We start from the raw sequence: 24229 nt of genomic DNA on the forward strand, positions 1-24229 counted from the left end.
CAATGGATTCTTGTTCTTGGTGACCCCCACTATGAACATATCAACTTTCGTGTAATTTTACTGTGTGGTTTATGAGAAATTTAAAGAGAAATTCTGCTGAAACATATACAAATAAAACAAAACAGAACAAATTTCCCTTTGAGTTTGCTGTACACTCTTTATATACCTAATTCTCTGTTCAATTAATTGAGAGTCAGTTTTTGAGAGCGTATAAAACTGACAGTTTATAATCTAAACATTTTAATGAAATCCAGTGTAATGCTAGCATGTCTTCCCTGTCCTCAAGCAAGTCATGTTGTGTTTCCTAGCAATCTTTCTGTAGAATACTTTGAATATCACTAATATATCATACGTACTATTTTAGTTATGCTAGGTTTATGCAAAGACACAGATGTACAGACACAATGAGAGAGCAAATACAAAGACAATAACATCAAAGTCTTTCAGCCTATGTGAACTTAACATATTTTACAGCATATGTGTCAAACTCAAGGCCCGCAGGCCAAATGTGGCCCGCCACGTCATTTTATGTGGCCCGCGAGAGCTTAAAAGGTCTGATTGTCTAAAAATAAATAGGTCAAAAGCGTGATTTGACCAAAAACTACATTTCCCACAATGCATGTCGATTATATTATCCGCGAAGTGCCGGCTTCCCGCCACTAGACGGCAGTGTTTCCACATCAATGCGATTTATCCAACAAGTGGAATTGAGAAATACAAATAATGATCCCAAAATGTCCAGGAAGAGAGAAGTTGATGCAGATGGAAGGCTGTTTCAAGAAAGATGGGAAGGCAAATACATGTTTGTGCTTCAAGGAGAAAGGCCGGTATGTCTTTTGTGTTCAATCAAGGATCAAACTATCCAAGTGAATAAAGTTTATTCACTTGGATAGTTTGATCCTTGATTGATGCGGTTATGTGGGTTTCATAAGCTGACAAATTAAAAGGATTTAGTTATAACAGAGCAACAAGCAAACATATTTTTTTTCTATGCAACTGTAATATTTGTAACTTGAATATGTAATAAATTCAGAGTTATTTAACATTAAGGAGTAGTTACATTTATTTTACATTACATTTGGTTACATTTAGTTACATTTATAAGTTACATCTGGCCCTTTGAGGGCAGCCATTATGCTGATGTGGCCCTTGGTGAAAATGAGTTTGACACCCCTGTTTTACAGTGTTCTGCTTAAGGTTTTTAAGTTGCCCGTCGCATTTGTTCTCTTACACCTCATTTTACATTATAGTTTTGTAGATTTCTTTCTTTTTTTTAGACACAACCTACATTTTTCTTCACGAGGACAGCACTTCAGTCATCGTATTGTACCCACTAACATCAGGTTGTTCACCCTTGAAGGCTCCAGCACCTGGACATTTTTGCATTCAGTATGCCTTGCACCTTGATGCACCCTTTTAAAAGAATATCAAACATGCATTTATAAGTATACTTATGTTATTAAGTCTAAAATATCAACTTTTTAATATATGTACCATTTTTGTATAATCTTTTAGCACACTAGATTTATGCATGCATATTACTTTCAGTAAAAATAACATTCCCATGTACAACATAATGTTTAAGTCATCTCATGTAATTTTACATTATTCTATATTAGCATGAATCTGTGAGCCTAAAGATGGATAGATGGATAGATAGATGGATGTTATTTTTATTGAAGAGAACAAAGGTGTATGAGAACAAATGCAACGGACAACTTAAAAACCTTAAGCAGGACACTGTAAAATCTGAAGTTCACATAGGCTGTGTTGGGATTCACTGGACCACAGATGATTTGTCATTTGTTAAAATCTGAACTGGACATGTGAAGGTGTCTCCTCTTGCCATCTGAAATGGTGAGGGACCTCATGCTCTTTGTTTGAAGAACAAAGAGCAGCCATTTGGCCCAAATTTGACTGGACAGTACTTTTACAGTGTCATGTGACTCTCTCACCAGGCAACTGTAGAAGTTCTGCTCCCATCACTCTCAAGGCCAATTTCCACCAGATCCGTGTCGGTTGCATCTCCGCTCCAGAGAGAGCGGAGACGCAACATGTCTCTTCCATGTGCAAGGATAACCGTGTCATCCGCGTACATTTGAGTTTCAACTTCAGGACATACAAGTGGCAAGTCATTAACATATAAACTAAATAATAAAGGGCCTAAAATTGAGCCTTGCGGGACACCAACAGAGCAGTCAATGAATGACGACAGCTTATTCCCAACTCTAGTGCATTGTCTTCTCATAGTGAGGTAGGACGCCATCCATTTGATTACATCATCAGAGAAATTAAAATTTGACAACTTTGAAAGAAGAACATTATGGTTCACTGTGTCAAATGCTTTTTTCAGATCCAAGAAGACAACTCCTACAGCACTCCCACTGTCTAATTTTGATTTGATTTTTTCAATAAAATAACACGTAGCCATTTCAGTCGAATGGTTTTTTTCTGAAGCCAAATTGCATGGGATGAAGTAAGGCTTGTCCAGAGATTAGAAAGTCAGTTAGTTGTTCAGTTGCCACTTTTTCTGCAATCCTTGATGCCACAGGCAAAATACTGATGGGTCTATAGTTGGCTACATCAGTTGGTTCATCTTCCTTAAAAATGGGAACCACAACTGCAGCCTTCCGTGCAGCTGGAAAAATTGACTGTTTTATTGACATTTATTGGGGGTGCTGAGGGAGTGAATATTGTTTTTTTTAGAAATGTTGAATCCTGCTTAAATGTATCTTTTGCCTTTGAGGACTTAAAAGTGCTTAGGATTTTGCAAATTTTGCTTTGTGGGACTTCAGTTATCTTACAAATCGGTTTGGTAAAATCCGGTGCTGCTATTTCTTTAATTCTTGCACCAAATGTGTATGATGGATTCTGCACTGACTCAGTAAAATAAGTATTAATTGCAGAGGCAATTTCATTAAGATCATTGGTTAAAATTCCCTGAATTTTCAGTTCATGTCCCTTTCCCTGATTTTGCTTGCTGTCTTTCTTTGTTAGTTTATTAATATTCCTCCGAATCAATTTACTATTTTCTTTTCCTTTTTTGATAATATCCATAAAAAGCTTGCCTTTGCTTTCTTTAGTTCATTCAGTACTTTATTACAAAGGCTTATAAAAATGTGTCTGTCATTAAGTGATTTAGACTTCAGTGCTACTTTCAAAGCAAAATCACGTTTTTTCATCAAGTCCCACAGATGGTCATTAAACCAGGGTAGATTACTCTTACGGCGTCCATTTTTAAACGTTTTGGTGTATTTTTCTTTAATTCTGTTTATTGCACCTATAAAGGATTCACAAGAGGCCTCTGTATCATCTGTGAGTAAAACATCACTCCAATCAGTTTGACTTACTTCTTCCTTAAATGCATTTGTGTCTTGTTTCCTTATTCCATATGAGTATTTATTTATCTCTTGTTCGTAAATAACCTGTTTTTTGTTAATTTCCTTGCAATAACAGTCATATTGTGATCTGACAAACCAGTGAGGAGATTATAAGATTTAATGATTCTCTCAGGCTTATTATTGAAAATGAGATCAATTTGTGTTTTTGAGACATTCGTTATTCTTGTGGGTCCATCTATTAATTGAGTCAGTTCAAATTGGTTTGTAAGTGCTTTTAGCTTCTTTCTAGTTGCCTTTTCAGTCCAGTTTACATTAAAATCGCCAAGAGTTGTTCAGTTTTTGCCTTTACGCTACGAATGTTCAGATGACCTCCAAGAAGACCTTTTGGTTTTGGGCATGGGTCCCAAATGATTTTGGAGTGCTGAACAGTTTGAAAGAGACCGATGTTGAAGTGTTTTGTGATCGCCGGGTTTCGACATGAGTGTCCCTGATGCTGACCCGTGTTACCTGGATTAGCAAGCGTCCCGGCTGGAGGCTGCAGATCTTGCGCAGAAATAGGCCCCGGGTTCAACTGCATGTCGCCAGCAAGGAGGAGGGTAGTCACAAGGTAGGCGAGCAGCTTTCTGTATAAACGTGAAGCTTTATCTCTCGCAGTGTTGGTTTGTTCACATGGTGCAGTTGCTCGACCATCTCGTAGTATTGCAGTGTAGAGAATTAATTGGCTCCATTTATTGTGTATGACAGGTTGCACTGGTGGTAGTGCAGTGTCTTGCGAGTTCATCAGCTGATTGATCCCGCAACTGTGGACCGAGAGGATCAGCAGCATTACACTGTAGATTAAAAGTGCTGATCGCTGTATAAAGTCCTCAATCCTTGATCTATGTTTGGCTTTTGTAGTATGGATGAGATCATGGCATTTCTCAGCCGGTTTTAACAGTGCAGATGAGAACAAGGATGAAAGTTTGGTGAGCGCATCTGTGGCTCCTGCCAGACCGTCAGCCGGCTCTGCCATCTTCCAATGAACACTCTTACCCCCTGCTGATGCCCTAGGTGATGTTCGGCCCCCAACTCCTATGCTTCCTCCTTAACCACAGCCAGAAACTGCCTTTTTCTGCCTCCTCAGCCAGTTCTTTAATGGCTTTCCAATGTCCCGCTCCTGGGCATCCCATGTTGCGGAGTAGGTGAGCAGTTGAGAAACCAATGCAGCCCCTACACCCCACTTCGACGGGGCACATGCCAGCTTTCCAGCCCGCCTTCCTGCAGTCCGCCGCCAGGTCTGCTTACTTGGATCGCTTCCGCTTGTGGGCAGCCTCCAGACCCTCCTCCCACGGGACAGTGAGCTCGACCAGCAGGACCGTCTTGCGAGTTTCTGACCACAGGACCAGGTCTGGCTGAAACTACAATCTCCCTTAGGAACTGGAGCTGTTTCCCAAGGTCGACCCTCATGGACCACTCACTGCCGGGTGAGAGGAGTCTTGTTGTATCTCCCTTGGGGGTGGGGGGGTTGATGTTCTCTCCAGCCCTCACGAATTGGATGGGATGTCTCACTGGAGCGGAAGGTATGCTGTTAGCCTCCTGTTGTTATGACTCACCTCTGCCAGTTTCCTCAGCACAAGGTCATATCGCCACCTGTAGCGGCCTTGGGACAACACTGTCTTGCAACCAGACAGGATATGCTGGAGGCTTGCATTGATGGTGTTGCAAAGGGGGCAGGTCTCTTTAGCACCGAACCATTGGTAGAGGTTTTGGGGATAAGGTAGGGTGTTATATGTGGATCTGATCAGGAAACTGAGCCTAGCCTGGGGGATCTTCCACAGATCAGACCATGGACATGGGCCTGTCTATGACTCCTTTCCATGATGTCCAACCTCCTTGCCGGCTCTGAGACACTGCCTTGATGTTAAATCGTTCCTGTTCAGTCCTTGCCACTGCTCGACCCTCCTGGACTCTGCCAACTACCTCAAGGTGGTTCAGCCTACTGATTGCCGTGTGGACCACTTCCTTCCCATTCTTATTTGGGTGCCCACTGCTCTCACCAGCTGGTCAGTGGATTCCCTCAGCTCCAGCACCAACCGAGCCTTCTCCTGTTTGTATCCCAAGCTGATGGATTGCAGTGGCAGCTGTAGCGTGTTTCTACTGAAGAGGCCTACTTCTGAGAGGCATCTCGCCAGCCCCAGCCACTTCCTGATGTACGACTTTGCCAGCCCGTCCATCTTGCTTACCACTGAGGAGGAGATTTCGCTCATTTTCAGAGGCCACATCAACCGATGGCACAGTATGAACTGGTAATACCATACCTTGTACTTGCCGGGGAGCTGGCTCTGGTTGATCATGGCCAGGCCATCTGCGAGCTGCTTCTTCACTGTGTCTCCCATCTGCCTGTCAGAGAGCTCTGCTGTGTAGGTTTAACCCAGGCTACAGTTGGGTTGACTCGCCAGCAATGGGATCTCCTCACCGCACGCAACAAAGATAGTATGGTTGCTTTTGACACCTTTCCTGAGGGACAGACTGCGTGATTTGGAGGGATTGATCTTCATTCTCGCCCATCCCACAAGCTCGTCAGTCCTCTTCAGCAGTCTCGCTGTACATGCTGCTGTCTGGAGAATGGTGGTGATGTCGTCCATATAGCCTCTCACTGGTGGTAGCCTTTGATCTGATGGCAATTTCACTTCAACCATCTTCCTTGCCCCTTTGAGGATGATCTTGAAGACTGCGACAAACAGGATGGGAGAGATCGAGCATCCCATTGCAATGCCTACGTCCAGCTGTTGCCAGCCTGTGGTAAAGTCCTGATGGGATACTAGGACTCTAATACAGACAGGGAAGTAGAAGAAGTCCAAGGCAAACTCGATGAGTTGGTGGGGGACGGGCCCTTATGCATTGGCAAGGTCCAGCCACACAACATGCAGGTCTCCTCTCTCTCTTTTCGCCCTCTGGATCTGCTCCCATATTACTGCTGAGTGTTGCATACACCCTGGGAAGCCTGGCACGCCTGCCTTCTGGCAGCTGGTGTCTGTGTACCCGTTGCTTGAGAGGTAGGTGGTAAGCCTCTTGGCCAGAATGGAGAAGATCTTCCTTTCAACATTCAGGAGAGCGATACTCCTAAACTGGCTGATGGCACTAGAATTCGGTTCCAGTGTTGAACAGGAAGGCTGGAGGAGCTGGGCGAGGAACATAACCTGATGATCCCATTGGAGTTGACTTCTCTGGGTCACTGTACTGCTCCCTGATGTGGTTCTCTAGCTCAGGTTTTGTAATCTCCAGTTTCCCACTTCTCTTGTCCTCCAGCAGTTGTCTTGCATGCTTGAAGGGATTTTAGTGGGGTGGCATAGCTATAAAGTCGTTAATTTTTGTGATAAAAGCATCAAATTTGGCAGATGTGAACAAATCTGGATATTTGGGCATTAGAATACTCGCCCCCTGGTGGCCAGAGCAGGCAATTGAATCCTACCTGCCCATGGACCCGTCCCGTTAATTGGATCCACTCCAAAATGTAATGGCTTCTAAGTTGGACCATGCTACATGCCTCCACCAAGTTTTGTAAAAATCAGTTGGACAGTTTTCACGTAATCCTGATCCAAAAAATGAATGGAAGTGAATGGGCGACCACGTGTGGACTTGTTTGTCAGTCACACAGAATAGAATCGGGTCCTATTAGTCCAGAGGCTAAAGGGATAGTTTTCGTAACTTGGTAGGCCCCTATCACCCACGGGGACCAAACAATTTTGGCATTTTTATCTCTCTAAAAGGTCTCTAGTTTATGTTTTGGTATGATAGCCCTGCCTATCTAGTAGCTTAATGATAGTTATCACTCTGTAAACAAACTTACACCTATGTAGGCAAAACACTACAAATAGGGTGAAAAATTAACTAATAGATAACCCCATGTAACTTGCCCAGTTGATCACTCATATTAAGACAAGTATTTTTTGTATTACAAATTTTCTGAAATATTTTATTTAAATATGCACCAATTTTGTTAATGAAGACAATCATCATTTTATACTAAAGGTGAAAAATAAGGTCAGTTACACGAGGTTTAGGAAGCAGCTAGTCAAATATCAGATTTGGCAGCAAAAAGGACCCATAAGAGGTGTTTTGATCATTGGAGTAGTTTGTGCGTAAGTCAAGCCTTGGGAGGTTAAATGAGGGAGAACGTTCTGGGTTAGGGTGACCTGACCGTTCGAACAGATGTGCCAAGTTTCGCAATAGGAACGGTTGTTTATGCCAGAGAGACAAAGGAGACAGGAAATATTGACGCACGAAGTCCAGCTCTAGGAATAAGTAGGAAATCAGGAGAACTTTAGATTTCCAGGAAATACGACCCAAGCGTGTTCACACACACATACACACACATGCACATGAACGAGCAGACGCCCATTATAAAAGCATTTGAAGGGTGATTGCTGTTTCACTGTTTCCATCTGTTTTGCTGTGTAGACCAGTATACTGTTGTATGCTAAAGTTCTGTGATTACAGTAACCCCGTTGGCTGTAACTTTTCTCCGTGGTTTTCCGAGTCTCTTCATTTCAGTGTTTGCTGAAATTGAGCATTTTCATTACATCACAAGGAGGGCAAATTGATTACGCAGTTACTGTGCTAACACTCAGTGTTACTGTAGCCTGCAGTAGGCCTACCAGCACTCAGAGCTGCCCAGTTGCTATTTGACTAGGCTGACCAAACGTCCGCTTTTGCCCGGACATGTCCACTTCTCACGTCCCGTCCGGGGCGTCCGGGGGGTTTTTATAAACTGATGATAATGTCCCGTTTTCCGTGTGTTTGTGTGTGTGTGTTAGAGTGCGGCACGGGCCGCATGTTTCTTGCCGAACCCGAACCGAGCCCGACATTATTTAATGACCAAAGCACTGAGTTTGTGTCACACTGTTGTTACGGTTACAGGCTATTTAACAGGCCAGGCATGCTCAGTGGACAGGGAGACCTCCGTGTTTGAGACGAGAGCGGGAAGCGGGAGGTCCGACGCTTCCAGCGAGGGGAGAGGGAGAAATAAAACAAAATAAGATAAAATAGGAAAAACCTGTCTCCCTCTTTTCTTTTATTTTCAGCGTTTAATCAAGGCGAAGGCAGGCGGCTGGAGGTCCGAGACTTCCAGCGAGGAGAGAGGTAGAAACAAACAGCCAATGTGTATCTGCGTGTGTTATGTTCAGGTGTTGTCACATAAATAGTAGTGCCCAAGCAATAAACAGGACAGACAATAGGATTTTATTTATTTAGGAACCGAGCCCTGAGGCAGAGGACTGCTCACAGAGCAGTCCTCACCGAAGGCAAAGGCGAGGACCCTATTGTTTTTGGTACGTTTATTTTTTTTTTTTTAGGGACCTCGGCTAAAGGGCGAGGACCCTCTTGTTCTTGTAATGTTTCTTATTAGGGATGTCGGCTGAAGGGCAAGGACCCTCTTGTTCTTGTAATATTTCTTATTAGGGACCAAGCCTACAGGCAGAGGACTGCTCACAGAGCAGTCAAGGCGAGGACCCTATTGTTTTTGGTGCATTTATTATTTCTTTCTTTCTTTCTCCCGCCGCCTCTTTGAACTGGAATTTGACCCCCTAAACATGCTCAAAAACTCACCAAAATTGGCACGCACATCAGAACCGGTGAAAAATTTTATAAAATGGTGACATTAACTCCTAAAGTGACAAAATGGGCTCTCTAGCGCCACCTAGGCACACAAAGATGGCCGCCACGGCCTGTAGGAACGTCGTAGAAACATGAAACCAAAAGTGGCGTGTTCGTCTCATCAAGACCTAAAAATCACGCGCTGACACCCCTGACCTAAATCCAACAGGAAGTGACGTATTTGCCCTTTCAAAGTAAGATTTTGCCTTAAAACTGCCTTTCCTAAAAAAATCATCTTCTCATACAGCGTTTATCCTATCGACTTCAAACTTGCACAGATTACAGATCAACTCCTTCTAATCAAAAGTTGTGCGTAACTTTTTCATTACTCGCTTTTGGATTTTGTGGCCTCCATAAGGTGAGATGTCAGAAAAACGTCCTGACGATCTTCGAAAGCTGTCCCATAGGAAATGAATGGCAGCAGGGGGGAGAAAGAGACCAATCTTAGGGCTTTTTCTAGCATTTACAGCGTCTCCATACTTTGTGCTACAGACTCCATTCCAACTCTCAAATGTTGCCACAGGTCTCATCTATTCACTCATGTTTTCATCTTTTTCATATCTTTTATCGTTTTTGATCGGTGCCTCTCAAAGTACCATGAGCAAAAGTGGAGAAATTCTCACCTTACAATGGGTGTGTATTGCATGGAATGCTGTGAGCTAGAGTGGAGAGGGCTCTAAAAATCGTCTAAAACTTTTGTCTTTAACTCGCTGCCATGGCCACAATTTTCACTGTACAGACACAATTTATACCACAAAACGTAGGAAAATTTGTCCTGCTCAGATATGTTGACATGGAATCTCTCACACGTACACATTTTTGCTGAGTGGCTCCAGCGAAGGAGCGCCGATTTTTTTCTCATTCACTCCCATGTAAACTCAGAGGAGAAATTTCTGGAAACAGCTTAGGTGCAACACATTTTAAACTCGCTCTCCTGACCACATTTTTGACTGTAGAAATATAAAACGCGGCACGTGCGTTCAGGAGAAGTGGCTGTCTCTCAAAATCACTTTATTTTCTTGCTTGGACCAACGGTTTGGGTATGGGAAGGACTTGTTTGAGGAGTTCAAACCCATATTAAACAGCCTTTGGTGAGCTGCTCTCCTTAGCTGTCTGTGTGTGCCACAGGTGCCGACAAGTCATTAATCGCCATGACAACGGCTGCACACACACACACACACACACACACACACACACACACAGCCACATGGCTCTCTCTGTCTGTCTCACAATCTTTAAAGGACAGATTACAGCAGCAGAAACTTCATTTGAAACAGCAAATACACATTATTAACCCCTACAGTGCCAAAATGGGCTCTCTAGCGCCACCTAGACACACTAAAATGGCCACTGCAGCCCATAGGAATGTCGTATCAAGATCAAACCAAAACTGGTGTGTTTGACTTACAAATCACGCATTGACACCCATGACCTGATTCCAACAGGAAGTGAGCTATTTGTCCTTTCAAAGTAAGATTTCGCCTCAAACGTGGTCTCAAGAAAACACATCTCCTCCTACACCGTTTATTTTATCAGTTTTAAAGATGCACACATGCCACCTCAACTGCTACTAAACAGATCTTCTGTATAACTTTATCTCTCTCATCATCACATTATTTTCATGATTGGACCAACAGTTTGGACCAACATTTACACAGTAGATTTATTTTGTTTTGTGTTGTTTTTGTCGTCTCTTCCTCAAAATAAAGGAAGAGGAATCTGATGGGAAGAAATTCGCTCATCTAATTTGCATAATGTGACATCACTTGTACATACCTACAGCTACAGAAAGCATTCAAACATCAAAACGTTCAGCTCTGTAAGGATTTTCTGATGTTTGTGGCAATATGTCGACATAAGCTGGGGGCGGAAATGGGCGCGAGTGCGAGGTCCCGCCAAACGCTGCTTGCAGCTTTAATTATTATTATTATTCTTTATTCTTTATTCTTTCTTCCGCCGCCTCTTTGAACTGGAATTTGACCCCCTAAACATGCTCAAAAACTCACCAAAATTGGCACATCAGAACTGGTGAAAAATTTTATAAAATGGTGACATTAACCCCTAAAGTGCCAAAATGGGCTCTCTAGCGCCACCTAGGCACACAAAAATGGCCGCCACGGCCTGTAGGAACGTCGTAGAAACATGAAACCAAAAGTGGCGTGTTCGTCTCATCAAGACCTAAAAATCACGCGCTGACACCCCGACCTAAATCCAACAGGAAGTGAGATATTTGCCCTTTCAAAGTAAGATTTTGCCTTAAAACTGCCTTTCTTAAAAAATCATCTTCTCATACAGCGTTTATCCTATCGACTTCAAACTTGCACAGATTACAGATCAACTCCTTCTAATCAAAAGTTGTGCGTAACTTTTTCATTACTCGCTGCGTTTGGATTTTGTGGCCTCCATAAGGTGAGATGTCAGAAAAACGTCCTGACGATCTTCGAAAGCTGTCCCATAGGAAATGAATGGCAGCAGGGGGGAGAAAGAGACCAATCTTCGGGCTTTTTCTAGCATTTACAGCGTCTCCATACTTTGTGCTACAGACTCCATTCCAACTCTCAAATGTTGCCACAGGTCTCATCTATTCACTCATGTTTTCATCTTTTTCATATCTTTTATCGTTTTTGATCGGTGCCTCTCAAAGTACCATGAGCAAAAGTGGAGAAATTCTCAGTTTACAATGGGTGTGTATTGCACGGAATGCTGTGAGCTAGAGTGGAGAGGGCTCTAAAATCGTCTAAAACTTTTGTCTTTAACTCGCTGCCATGGCCACAATTTTCACTGTACAGACACAATTTATACCACAAAACGTAGGAAAATTTGTCCAGCTCACAGATATGTTGACATGGAATCTCTCCCACGTACACATTTTTGCTGAGCGGCTCCAAAGCGAAGGGAGCGCCCATTATTTTCTCATTCCCTCCCATGTAAAGTCTGACGAGAAATTTCTGGAAACAGCTTAGGTGCAACACATATTAAACTCGCTCCCCTGACCACATTTTTGACTGTAGAAATATAAAACGCGACACGTGCGTTCACGAGAAGTGGCTGTCTCTCAAAATCACTTTATTTTCTTGCTTGGACCAATGGTTTGGGCATGCGAAGCATTTGTTCGAGGAGTTAAAACCCATTATAAACAGCCTTTGGTGAGCTGCTCTCCTTAGCTGTCTGTGTGTGCCACAGGTGCTGACAAGTCATTAATCGCCATGACAACGGCTGCACACACACACATAACCATACGGCTCTCTCTGTCTGTGTGTCTCACAATCTATAAAGGACAGATTACAGCAGCAGAAACTTCATTTGAAACAGCAAATACACATTATTAACCCCTACAGTGCCAAAATGGGCTCTCTAGCACCACCTAGACACACTAAAATGGCCACTGCAGCCCGTAGGAATGTCGTATCAAGATCAAACCAAAACTGGTGTGTTTGACTTACAAATCACGCATTGACACCCAGGACCTGATTCCAACAGGAAGTGAGCTATTTGACCTTTCAAAGTAAGATTTCGCCTCAAACGTGGTCTCAAGAAAACACATCTCCTCCTACACTGTTTATTTTATCAGTTTTAAAGATGCACACATGCCACCTCAACTGCTACTAAACAGATCTTCTGTATAACTTTATCTCTCTCATCATCACATTATTTTCATGATTGGACCAACAGTTTGGGAATGGGAAGAACTTGTTCACGGAGTTAAATCTCCACTAAAAGAGGTGTCTGTCTCTCTCTGCTCTTCTGCCAGGTGCGCCTACTTAATTACCATGGCAACCGCTGTCACACACAAACTCACAGAAACATGATGTCTGTGCGTTTCTAGATCTTATTTTCAGACATGACAGAGGGAGCATCTCCATTTTAACCCTTTAGGTGCCAGAGTTAATTGAGGAAAATATTCCATTTTCATTTCAACATTTCAAAAGGCTGTGGCTTTACAGTGGTGACAGATAAAGGCATACTGTAAATGAGAAAACTATTCATCATGACCCAAAGTGACCATCAGAATAAGCATTCTTAACTTATAGGCTATGCCACCCATTCCTCATTCGGAATGACCTAATTTGGCTGTTTTTAGAGAAGGGGTTTACCTATAGAAACCTCATTTACAACAAAACTGTACTAGGTATCTCCAAACAACCATGGGTTATTTTTCAAAAACACCTTAGACAATACAGTAACATTGTATTTGACAGGACTTTATGATTTTCTGTTAAATAAGAGAAAAGTAAAGAAGCCCTCTTTTCTTATTATCACAAAAATGCAATTTCCGCCTAAATTAAAGCCATGTTTTCAGGGTTATATTTCAGGATTTTTTAAAGTGAATTACTTTCTGACTCTTTGGTGATGTAGGGCAGACACTTGTTTTATACTTCAGCAAATATTATGAGGAAAGGAGTGAGCATTCTCAAGAAATTGGCTTTTTTGTCATATTTCCCTTATCCGAACTGGCCTGATTTGTCCCTTTTTCAGAGATTGGGGTAGTTGTAAAGAATGCCCCCCAAAAATAATTTTGCCCCAAAATAAAAGTTGAAGACAATCCATTTCATGAATGGGAGACCCTGAAGATTTAAAAAAACATTGTTGTGTTTTGTTCTACCTCGGGTAGGGGTACCTCAAAATCTGAGGGCCCCTGCTGCTAGACTATTATGGAGGCCACAAAATCCAAACGCAGCAAGTAATGAAAAAGTTACGCACAACTTTTGATTAGAAGGAGTTGATCTGTAATCTGGGCAAGTTTGAAGTCGATAGGATAAACGCTGTATGAGAAGATGATTTTTTTTAGGAAAGGCAGTTTTAAGGCAAAATCTTACTTTGAAAGGGCAAATCCGTCACTTCCTGTTGGATTTAGGTCAGGGATGTCAGCGTGTGATTTTTAGGTCTTGATGAGACGAACACGCCACTTTTGGTTTCATGTTTCTACGACGTTCCTACAGGCCGTGGCGGCCATTTTTGTGTGCCTAGGTGGCGCTAGAGAGCCCATTTTGGCACTTTAGGGGTTAATGTCACCATTTTATAAAATTTTTCACCGGTTCTGATGTGCGTGCCAATTTTGGTGAGTTTTTGAGCATGTTTAGGGGGTCAAATTCCAGTTCAAAGAGGCGGCGGAAAAAAGAATAAAGAATAATAATAATAATAATAAACACAGCAAAATACAGTGTCCTCCCGCGAGGACTGGTCAGTGAGAAAAATGCGGCAAAAACTATAGGGAGGGTCCTCGCCTTTGGCGAGGACTTCTTTGTGAGTAGTCCACTACTGTTGGGCCCGGTCACTTATAAACGCACGCAGCAAAAACAATAGGGTCCTCGCCTTCGGCGAGGACTGCTCTGTGAGCAGTCCTCTGCCTTAGGGCTCGGTCCCTAATTAAAGCTGCAAGCAGCGTTACGGACCTCGCGCCCATTTCTGCCCCCAGCTTATGTCGACATATTGCCACAAACATCAGAAAATCCTTACAGAGCTGAACGTTTTGATGTTTGAATGCTTTCTGTAGCTGTAGGTATGTACAAGTGATGTCACATTATGCAAATTAGATGAGCGAATTTCTTCCCATCAGATTCCTCTTCCTTTATTTTGAGGAAGAGACGACAAAAACAACACAAAACAAAATAAATCTACTGTGTAAATGTTGGTCCAAACTGTTGGTCCAATCATGAAAATAAAGTTATACAGAAGATCTGTTTAGTAGCAGTTGAGGTGGCATGTGTGCATCTTTAAAACTGATAAAATAAACGGTGTAGGAGGAGATGTGTTTTCTTGAGACCACGTTTGAGGCGAAATCTTTCTTGGAAAGGACAAATAGCTCACTTCCTGTTGGAATCAGGTCATGGGTGTCAATGCGTGATTTGTAAGTCAAACACACCAGTTTTGGTTTGATCTTGATACGACATTCCTACGGGCTGTAGTGGCCATTTTAGTGTGTCTAGGTGGCGCTAGAGAGCCCATTTTGGCACTGTAGGGGTTAATAATGTGTATTTGCTGTTTCAAATGAAGTTTCTGCTGCTGTAATCTGTCCTTTAAAGAATATGAGAAACACAGACAGAGAGCCCTGTGTCTATGTGTGCAGCCGTTGTCATGGCGATTAATGACTTGTCAGCACCTGTGGCACACACAGACAGCTAAGGAGAGCAGCTCACCAAAGGCTGTTTATAATGGGTTTTAACTCCTCGAACAAATGCTTCGCATGCCCAAACCGTTGGTCCAATCAAGAAAATAAAGTGATTTTGAGAGACAGCCACTTCTCGTGAACGCACGTGCCGCGTTTTATATTTCTACAGTCAAAAATGTGGTCAGGGAAGCGAGTTTAAAATGTGTTGCACCTAAGCTGTTTCCAGAAATTTCTCCTCTGAGTTTACATGGGAGTGAATGAGAAAAAAATCAGCGCTCCCTTCGCTTTGGAGCCACTCAGCAAAAATGTGTACGTGTGAGAGATTCCATGTCAACATATCTGTGAGCTGGAGAAATTTTCCTACGTTTTGTGGTATAAATTGTGTCTGTACAGTGAAAATTGTGGCCATGGCAGCGAGTTAAAGACAAAAGTTTTAGACGATTTTTAGAGCCCTCTCCACTCTAGCTCACAGCATTCCATGCAATACACACCCATTGTAAACTGAGAATTTCTCCACTTTTGCTCATGGTACTTTGAGAGGCACAGATCAAAAACGGTAAAAGATATGAAGAAGATGAAAACATGAGTGAATAGATGAGACCTGTGGCAACATTTGAGAGTTGGAATTGAGTCTGTAGCACAAAGTATGGAGACGCTGTAAATGCTAGAAAAAGCCCGAAGATTGGTCTCTTTCTCCCCCCTGCTGCCATTCATTTCCTATGGGACAGCTTTGGAAGATCGTCAGGACGTTTTCTGACATCTCACCTTATGGAGGCCATAAAATCCAAACGAGTAATGAAAAGTTACGCACAACTTTTGATTAGAAGGAGTTGATCTGTAATCTGTGCAAGTTTGAAGTCGATAGGATAAACGCTGTATGAGAAGATGATTTTTTTAGGAAAGGCAGTTTTAAGGCAAAATCTTACTTTGAAAGGGCAAATATGTCACTTCCTGTTGGATTTAGGTCAGGGGTGTCAGCGCGTGATTTTTAGGTCTTGATGAAACGAACACGCCACTTTTGGTTTCATGTTTCCACGACGTTCCTACAGGCCGTGGCGGCCATTTTTGTGTGCCTAGGTGGCGCTAGAGAGCCCATTTTGGCACTTTAGGAGTTAATGTCACCATTTTATAAAATTTTTCACCGGTTCTGATGTGCGTGCCAATTTTGGTGAGTTTTTGAGCATGTTTAGGGGGTCAAATTCCAGTTCAAAGAGGCGGCGGAAGAAAGAATAAAGAATAAAGAATAATAATAATAAACACAGCAAAAACAATAGGGTCCTCGCCTTCGGCGAGGACTGCTCTGTGAGCAGTCCTCTGCCTTAGGGCTCGGTCCCTAATTAAAGCTGCAAGCAGCGTTTGGCGGGACCTCGCACTCGCGCCCATTTCCGCCCCCAGCTTATGTCGACATATTGCCACAAACATCAGAAAATCCTTACAGAGCTGAACGTTTTGATGTTTGAATGCTTTCTGTAGCTGTAGGTATGTACAAGTGATGTCACATTATGCAAATTAGATGAGCGAATTTCTTCCCATCAGATTCCTCTTCCTTTATTTTGAGGAAGAGACGACAAAAACAACACAAAACAAAATAAATCTACTGTGTAAATGTTGGTCCAAACTGTTGGTCCAATCATGAAAATAATGTGATGATGAGAGAGATAAAGTTATACAGAAGATCTGTTTAGTAGCAGTTGAGGTGGCATGTGTGCATCTTTAAAACTGATAAAATAAACGGTGTAGGAGGAGATGTGTTTTCTTGAGACCATGTTTGAGGCGAAATCTTACTTTGAAAGGACAAATAGCTCACTTCCTGTTGGAATCAGGTCATGGGTGTCAATGCGTGATTTGTAAGTCAAACACTCCAGTTTTGGTTTGATCTTGATACGACATTCCTACGGGCTGTAGTGGCCATTTTAGTGCGTCTAGGTGGCGCTAGAGAGCCCATTTTGGCACTGTAGGGGTTAATAATGTGTATTTGCTGTTTCAAATGAAGTTTCTGCTGCTGTAATCTGTCCTTTAAAGATTGTGAGACACACAGACAGAGAGCCCTGTGTCTGTGTGTGCAGCCGTTGTCATGGCGATTAATGACTTGTCAGCACCTGTGGCACACACAGACAGCTAAGGAGAGCAGCTCACCAAAGGCTGTTTATAATGGGTTTTAACTCCTCGAACAAATGCTTCGCATGCCCAAACCGTTGGTCCAAGCAAGAAAATAAAGTGATTTTGAGAGCCAGCCACTTCTCGTGAATGCACGTGTCGCTTTTTATATTTCTCGAGTTTACATGGGAGTGAATGAGAGAAAAATCGGCGCTCCCTTCGCTTTGGAGCCACTCAGCAAAAATGTGTACGTGTGAGAGATTCCATGTCAACATATCTGCGAGCAGGACAAATTTTCCTATGTTTTGTGGCATAAATTGTGTCTGTACAGTGAAAATTGTGGCCATGGCAGCGAGTTAAAGACAAAAGTTTTAGACGATTTTTAGAGCCCTCTCCACTCTAGCTCACAGCATTCCATGCAATACACACCCATTGTAAAGTGAGAATTTCTCCACTTTTGCTCATGGTACTTTGAGAGGCACAGATCAAAAACGGTAAAAGATATGAAAAAGATGAAAACATGAGTGAATAGATGAGACCTGTGGCAACATTTGAGAGTTGGAATGGAGTCTGTAGCACAAAGTATGGAGACGCTGTAAATGCTAGAAAAAGCCCGAAGATTGGTCTCTTTCTCCCCCCCGCTGCCATTCATTTCCTATGGGACAGCTTTGGAAGATCGTCAGGGCGTTTTCTGACATCTCACCTTATGGAGGCCACAAAATCCAAACGCAGCAAGTAATGAAAAAGTTACGCACAACTTTTGATTAGAAGGAGTTGATCTGTAATCTGTGCAAGTTTGAAGTCGATAGGATAAACGCTGTATGAGAAGATGATTTTTTTAGGAAAGGCAGTTTTAAGGCAAAATCTTACTTTGAAAGGGCAAATATGTCACTTCCTGTTGGATTTAGGTCAGGGGTGTCAGCGCGTGATTTTTAGGTCTTGATGAAACGAACATGCCACTTTTGGTTTCATGTTTCTCGCGTTCCTACAGGCCGTGGCGGCCATTTTGTGTGCCTAGGTGGCGCTAGAGAGCCCATTTTGGCACTTTAGGAGTTAATGTCACCATTTTATAAAATTTTTCACCGGTTCTGATGTGCGTGCCAATTTTGGTGAGTTTTTGAGCATGTTTAGGGGGTCAAATTCCAGTTCAAAGAGGCGGCGGAAGAAAGAAAGAAAGAAAGAAATAATTAAAGCTGCAAGCAGCGTTTGGCGGGACCTCGCACTCGCGCCCGTTTCCGCCCCCAGCTTATGTCGTCACTGTGAATTATTTAGAAATATCAAACATATTGCCACAAACATCAGAAAATCCTTACAGAGCTGAACGTTTTGATGTTTGAATGCTTTCTGTAGCTGTAGGTATGTACAAGTGATGTCACATTATGCAAATTAGATGGAATTTCTTCCCATCAGATTCCTCTTCCTTCATTTTGAGGAAGACATGACAAAAAACAACACAAAACAAAATAAATCTACTGTGTAAATGTGTTCAAAATGTTTTTTGACTGAGATTTATGAAATCCAATATGGCTGCCTGCTGGTGATGCCACAATATCCAAATTAGATGAGTTAATTTACTCCTATCACAAACTTTGGGTCATGATGAATAGTTTTCTCATTTACAGTATGCCTTTATCTGTCACCACTTTCAAGCCACAGCCTTTTGAAATGTTGAAATGAAAATGGAATATTTTCCTCAATTAACTCTGGCACCTAAAGGGTTAAAATGGAGATGCTGCCCCTGTCATGTCTGAATGTAAGATGTAGACACACGCACAGACATCATGTTTCTGTGAGTTTGTGTGTGACAGCGGTTGCCATGGTAATTAAGTAGCGCACCTGGCAGAAGAGCAGAGACAGACAGAACACAGAGACACCTCTTTTAGTGGAGATTTAACTCCTCGAACAAGTTCTTCCCATTCCCAAACTGTTGGTCCAATCATGAAAATAATGTGATGATGAGAGAGATAAAGTTATACAGAAGATCTGTTTAGTAGCAGTTGAGCTGGCATGTGTGCATCTTTAAAACTGATAAAATAAGCGGTGTAGGAGGAGATGTGTTTTCTTGAGACCACGTTTGGCGAAATCTTACTTTGAAAGGTCAAATAGCTCACTTCCTGTTGGAATCAGGTCATGGGTGTCAATGCGTGATTTGTAAGTCAAACACACCAGTTTTGGTTTGATCTTGATCGACATTCCCTACGGGCTGCAGTGGCCATTTTAGTGCGTCTAGGTGGCACTAGAGGCCCATGTGGCACTGTAGGGGTTAATAATGTGTATTTGCTGTTTCAAATGAAGTTTCTGCTGCTGTAATCTGTCCTTTAAAGATTGTGAGACACACAGACAGAGAGAGCCGTGTGGCTGTGTCTGTGTGTGCAGCCGTTGTCATGGCGATTAATGACTTGTCTGCACCTGTGGCACACACAGACACGTCAGGAGAGCAGCTCACCAAAGGCTGTTTATAATGGGTTTTAACTCCTCAAACAAATGCTTCGCATGCCCAAACCGTTGGTCCAAGCAAGAAAATAAAGTGATTTTGAGAGCCAGCCACGTCTCGTGAACGCACGTGTCGCGTTTTATATTTCTCGAGTCAAAAATGTGACCAGGGGAGCGAGTTTAAAATGTGTTGCACCTAAGCTGTTTCCAGAAATTTCTCATCAGACTTTACATGGGAGTGAATGAGAAAATAATCGGCGCTCCCTTCGCTTTGGAGCCACTCAGCAAAAATGTGTACGTGTGAGAGATTTCATGTCAACATATCTGTGAGCAGGACAAATTTTCCTACGTTTTGTGGTATAAATTGTGTCTGTACAGTGAAAATTGTGGCCATGGCAGCGAGTTAAAGACAAAAGTTTTAGACGATTTTTAGAGCCCTCTCCACTCTTGCTCACAGCATTCCGTGCAATACACACCCATTGTAAACTGAGAATTTCTCCACTTTTGCTCATGGTACTTTGAGAGGCACTGATCAAAAACGGTAAAAGATATGAAAAAGATGAAAACATGAGTGAATAGATGAGACCTGTGGCAACATTTGAGAGTTGGAATGGAGTCTGTAGCACAAAGTATGGAGACGCTGTAAATGCTAGAAAAAGCCTGAAGATTAGTCTCTTTCTCCCCCCTGCTGCCATTCATTTCCTATGGGACAGCTTTCGAAGATCGTCAGGACGTTTTTCTGACATCTCACCTTATGGAGCCCATAAAATCCAAACTAATTGAGTAATGAAAAAGTTATACAGAAGATCTAGTTAGCACAAGTTGATCTGTTATCCGTGCGAGTTTGAAGCTGATAGGATTAACTTTGTAAGAGGAGATGTTTTTTTAGGAAGAACAGTTTTGAGGCGAAATCTTACTTTGAAAGGGCAAATAGCTCACTTCCTGTTGGATTTAGGTGAGGGGTGTCATTGCTTGATTTGTAGGTCTTGATGAGACGAACATGGCAGTTTTGGTTTCATGTTTCTATGACGTTCCTACGGGCCACAGCGGCCATTTTTGTGTGCCTTTGGCGAAGACTCTGCCTCCAGGCTCAGTCCCTAATAATAATAAACGCAGCAAAAACAATAGGGTCCTCGCCTTTGGCGAGGACTGCTCTGTGAGCTGTCCTCTGCCCTCGTGCTCGGTCCTTAATAAACGCACCAAAAACAATAGGGTCCTCGCCCTTCAGCCGAGGTCCCTAATTAAAGCTGCGAGCAGTGTTGTCGGGACCTCGGCTTCATGCTTTTTCAGCTTCCAGCTCACGTAAAGATTTTGAATTATTTGTGAGAGGCAAAATGTTGATAAAACAAGCTATGTCAATATAACGCAAGGTCATTTTTGGCAATGAACCCATGACTTTTTTTAAAAAAATTTTTTTATTTAACCTTTATTTAAGGGGAGAGAGGGTTGTGAAAGAAAAAGGATTGATTAAAAAGACGGTAGCACAGCACAGAGCACATCTATACAGACATGTAGCAGGACATCAACAGAGACAGCACACAAGCATTGGGAAACCAAACTCAGCTGTCCAGACCTTTAAATATTTTAGACTTTTATCCCCATATTTCCTTTTCATAACATCCACAACAGACCCCTCCGGAGGTCCAACCTCGACAGAAATCCCCCCCCATACCAAATGTGGAGGTCATGCACGACTATTACAATACAGACATCTCTGTAAGGATCACTTAGTTTCGGCCACAAGCGATAAAAAGCTGGTCACTTTATTTAGGCTACAAGCGATAAAAAGCTGGTCACTTCGTTTAGGCTACAAGCGACAAAAAGCAGATCACTTCATTTAGGCTACAATCCTAACTAAATGCCCGAGAGCAAAAACATGTAACTACAAGATCTCTAGGTCAAACTCTTTTGCGTCATTTAGAAACTTATATCCTCACAGCAGCCAGTACACATCAAGCACACTTCCACGAGGTCACAGTATTTCAAATGATTGTGTATGTGTTGTTTGATTGTCACACATGTCAAAGTTTCATTAGGTCACATGGCTTATGTCTACAACTTTCAAAATATAAGCTCACACCACCTTCATAAGAACCCTGTACTTTTTAACCCTGCCAGCCCCCGTATAAAAAAATCACACCTGTCCCCTTTGGGACCAGATCTTGACGGCAACCCACCGTTTTGTCCTTCATTCAACACCTACAGTGGCCTTCAACTACCTGATGAGTCAAGCAATTCTCCAGATGTGTGGGAAATTCATCTCTGCAATTGTTTCTTAAACGGACTAAAACCAGACATTGCCTCAGCTGTTAAAAGTTCCTGCATCGGTTGGAATGATGCACGCCTGTCTGAACTTCGCAGACACGCCATACATGCCCATGACCAAATACAGATAGATAAAGAAAAAAGAAGAGACAACACAGAAGGAGCTTCACATGGCAGCAATAACCAGTCGGAGAATATGGACAACCAGGTCATGAACACAGAAGGAAAGAACGCGGCCAACACAAGAACTGGGGAAGAAAACCTCCAAGTGATGTCTGTTTTCTCTGTGGCCAACATGGACATTGGAGACGTGATTGCCACAGAAATGCCTCATCAACCTCAGCAGACAAGTTGGACTGAAAATGGTTGGGGGTTCTCAGAGAGAGATGGACTCCTGCTGACAAGCCAAACCAACTTGTGGGGCCAGAAGAAAGTACCGCACCACACTCACACACACATACTGAGCAGATTAATACACAAGCTATTGAGAGTTCAGATAATAGATATGCAATTGCTCTAACATAATGTTCAGTACACATCTGATCATTTCAATAAGTTTCCGCAACATACATTGACCATCGCAGAACAAAATGTTGTATTCTTAGTTGACTCAATTAGAAAAAACATTACTGTCCCACTCAAATGTGCGGATGAGTCAAATGCAAGCTCCAAACATGCATTCTTGCTCTCTGAAGTCTTCCCCATTAACCTGATGGGCAGGGACTTGATGTGCAAATTAGGCCTTTTCTGATCTCAACCCCAGAAGGTGTCAAAGTTCACAGACTATCTGATCTGGAACCAAATTTTTCACACTCCTTTGTCTACCACACCCCAAACCTGAGATATGCATATCAGTGGAAACTGCAATCATCAACAACCTCTGTACTTGTTACAGAAGCTGGGAAAACACTTTCAACAACTTCAACAGATTTTATGACACCAGAAGACCTGCATTGCAACTCTCATGTGTCACCAGGACCTGATGAGTCATATGAGGAAGGTTGGTTGAGGGAGAAATTTGACAAACCCACATTGACACACATTTATTGGACACAACACAAATGTGCTATATCAGTCTCTCTCACACCAGCTCAGTGTGACATGTACACCATGGACCATTCAGTCCCACACATCACACTTGCAAAACACACATCAGATAACTGGGAAGGTCTGGGCCCATTTATAAAATCATGTCAGCGCGGAGCCGATTGGCAAGAAACATCTGATCGATGTATTTTATTTTCGCCAACACTGCAGTGCTACTCTAAAACTTTAACATCTGTTGTGCACACTCAAAGAAAAAAAGCACTTCTAAATCTTTTTCTTTTTTGTCCGAAGAACAACCTACAGCTATTACAGCCCTACAGGAGGTCCCTAAGACACTGTGAGCAGCGATAATGGCTCACACTTTGTCAGTTCTGCAATAACCCAAGTCAGTGATTTTCTTGCCATTGACCTCAAACAACATTGTGCATACCACCCTGCCGGTGGAGGTGCTGTCGAACGAGAAAATGGCACTCTGAAATCTAAACTGGCTAAGTGTTGTGAGGAAACAGGACTGCCATGGACAAAAGCTCTGCCTGTTGTTCTAATGCATATAAGAATGAGAAAAAGGTCCAGAGTGAACATGAGTCCCTTTGATGCAGGTGACACTGAGGCCAGTATGCTAGCCAGAGAGAGAACCATGGAGCAAAAGGTTAGAGTTAGATGGCCTAGAGCAAATGACAGTAAAGAATGGGAGATAGTTAATAGAGATTTGTCAGTAATCTTGAGTAGGCTTAGAGGAAATGCAATAGAAAGGTTAGAAAAGATGGGAGATATAATGTATTCATATGGTGTAGAGAGGTTTGGGGTGCATGAGAGAAAGAGGAGTGAGAGGGTACAGTCAGGTAAGTCTAGGCGGCAGAGAGAAATAGAGAAGTTAGTCAAGGAAAGGAGACAGTTAAGAAAGCAGCGGAAAAAGGCTACAGAAGAAGAAAGGGAGGGAATTAAGGTGTTGCAAGAGGAGTTGAGAAGCAGGCTAGCAGTTCTTAGAAGGGCAGAGCATCTCAGGAAAAAGAGGAGGAAGAAGGAATATGCTAGGACAGGTTTTTTCAGGGACCCTTTTAAGTTTGTTAAAGGATTTTTCAGCCAGGAAAAGGGAGGGCATCTTAAAGCAGAAAGGTTAGAGGTTGAAGAATATTTGAGAAACACATATTCAGATTGGAGAAGAATAGGATAGTAGGTTTCCCACCTGATATCCCTCCATTAGGAGGGATAGAGCATGAGATGGATGTCAGGCCACCTAGGTGGAAGGAAGTTCAGGAGGTGGTCAGGCGTGCAAAGGCTTCTTCGGCCCCAGGGCCTAATG

At 42.6% G+C, this 24229-nt stretch overlaps 1 protein-coding gene across 1 annotated transcript in view; it reads left to right on the forward strand.

Moving 5' to 3' along the window:
* The window catches only part of sclt1 (sodium channel and clathrin linker 1), a 165772-nt gene that overhangs the window by 137290 nt on the left and 4253 nt on the right, over positions 1 to 24229 (forward strand). The gene's annotated exons all lie outside the window — the stretch shown is intronic.

Source organism: Epinephelus fuscoguttatus, linkage group LG3 (assembly GCF_011397635.1).
Source record: "Epinephelus fuscoguttatus linkage group LG3, E.fuscoguttatus.final_Chr_v1".
Taxonomy (NCBI): domain Eukaryota; kingdom Metazoa; phylum Chordata; class Actinopteri; order Perciformes; family Serranidae; genus Epinephelus; species Epinephelus fuscoguttatus.